The following is a 2,486-nucleotide window of genomic DNA, read 5'->3' as shown; positions in this document are numbered from 1 at the left end:
GTGTAACTGATTAGAAAAAAATTAAATTTCATTATTTAATCAAAATAATTTGTGTTTGTAACGAGTGTATTAACTGAAAGAGTAATTCAGTTTTATTTTTTTTACAAAAACCTGATCAAAATTTGTAAAATTTAATTAGTTCTTGAAATTTATAAAAAACCTGGTTAAATGTAGCCTACTCTCCCCAATGCATTTCTAACACAATAGAGGTTTTACTTTAGAGAAACAATCTATTTAATTTTTTAAACAGTCACGTTTAAAAACAATTGTACACATATTAAAATATAATCATGTTTATTTGCTTAAAGCATGTAACAGCTTGGACCCAATAGTGACAGTCAAGCAGATATATAAGACCTACTTATACCCCTTGTATGAACTTATGAGACCTAACAAACCCAGTATTAATATATATAACTGCAGTTTGCTAATGGTGATGGTGTGTTTGAATGAAATCTGTAAACTCCCTATTTATGTGATTTTCATTCTACTAAACAATAAGAAGTTATACTGTTTGGTTAACACAAGGTTTATCATTAATTGGTCCACAGATGTTGCAAAAATTCTTCAAAATTAGTGAACCTAACTTTTTATTTTTGTCAAAAATACACTTTTTAGAATCATATTGTTTATATCAGTACTTGAATTCGATTAAAAGAAATTAACTCTTGTTAATCCATTTCAATTTAAAATTTATGTGCACACTCCTAAAAGTATTTTACATATGCATTAAAAATAGAGGTTCTAATATTAAATAATCATCTTATGCTGCTTTTTATGTTTTTTGTGAATGATTTCTAATAATTTTAATGATACTCATACGAATACAGCAAGTAAAATCATTCATGTTAATGGTAGATGGTGAAAATATTTAAGAAATTCGTTTTTCAAATTATTATTCCGTTTCTACAAGTATAACCTAAACATATCTGAAAAATCCTATGAATCTAAACTGTCAAATTAACTGTTAAAGAATAAAATGCATGCTCTGCAAACGTTCCTAAACTATTTTGAAAACTGCACAAACAATATATTCAGTATTTATAATTATTAAATGTTACCTACACAAAATATTGAAAGATATGTGTCTATAAAAATAATGCTTTAATATTCAATCAACTTCAATATTCCGATGTGATAAAGAATTTTAAATCTTATACATAAATTTAGTATAAACAATTTTTGTTGTGAATGTCATGTGTATACAGTCAGTGCGGCATCATTGAACTACCCGAAAAAACAAAGAATTGTTTCTTCAATTTTAAGAGTGGTTAAGTTGTCTGCTCTACTAACTAGTAAGAAAAATACTGGAAGACATGCTTTTATCACAATTGTGAACGAGATAAACTTAAACTGTCACTTTACCTACCTAACCTGACATCGAAATATATTAATCTCCTATATTAACAAATAATAACTAATTTACAACAATTTTCTATTTTTTTCTTAGAAAATAAAATTTTTTACAATGTGTTAGAGAAAATATATTGTTTTCAAAGTAAATTGTAGTGTTTTATTAGGGGTATTTCAATGTAGATACACATTCTTTAAAATATGAAAAGTGTAACTGATTAGAAAAAAATTAAATTTTATTATTTAATCATAATAATTTGTGTTTGTAACGAGTGTATTAACTGAAAGAGTAATTCAGTTTTATTTTTTTTACAAAAACCTGATCAAAATTTGTAAAATTTAATTAGTTCTTGAAATTTATAAAAAACCTGGTTAAATGTAGCCTACTCTCCCCAATGCATTTCTAACACAATAGAGGTTTTACTTTAGAGAAACAATCTATTTAATTTTTTAAACAGTCACGTTTAAAAACAATTGTACACATATTAAAATATAATCATGTTTATTTGCTTAAAGCATGTAACAGCTTGGACCCAATAGTGACAGTCAAGCAGATATATAAGACCTACTTATACCCCTTGTATGAACTTATGAGACCTAGCAAACCCAGTATTAATATATATAACTGCAGTTTGCTAATGGTGATGGTGTGTTTGAATGAAATCTGTAAACTCCCTATTTATGTGATTTTCATTCTACTAAACAATAGTGAGTTATACTGTTTGGTTAACACAAGGTTTATCATTAATTGGTCCACAGATGTTGCAAAAATTCTTCAAAATTAGTGAACCTAACTTTTTATTTTTGTCAAAAATACACTTTTTAGAATCATATTGTTTATATCAGTACTCGAATTCGATTAAAAGAAATTAACTCTTGTTAATCCATTTCAATTTAAAATTTATGTGCACACTCCTAAAAGTATTTTACATATGCATTAAAAATAGAGGTTCTAATATTAAATAATCATCTTATGCTGCTTTTTATGTTTTTTGTGAATGATTTCTAATAATTTTAATGATACTCATACGAATACAGCAAGTAAAATCATTCATGTTAATGGTAGATGGTGAAAATATTTAAGAAATTCGTTTTTCAAATTATTATTCCGTTTCTACAATTATAACCTAAAC

Source organism: Leptopilina heterotoma, unplaced genomic scaffold (assembly GCF_015476425.1).
Source record: "Leptopilina heterotoma isolate Lh14 unplaced genomic scaffold, ASM1547642v1 Lhet_215, whole genome shotgun sequence".
In the NCBI taxonomy this organism is placed as follows: Eukaryota; Metazoa; Arthropoda; class Insecta; order Hymenoptera; family Figitidae; genus Leptopilina; species Leptopilina heterotoma.
This window is presented reverse-complemented; position numbering follows the sequence as displayed.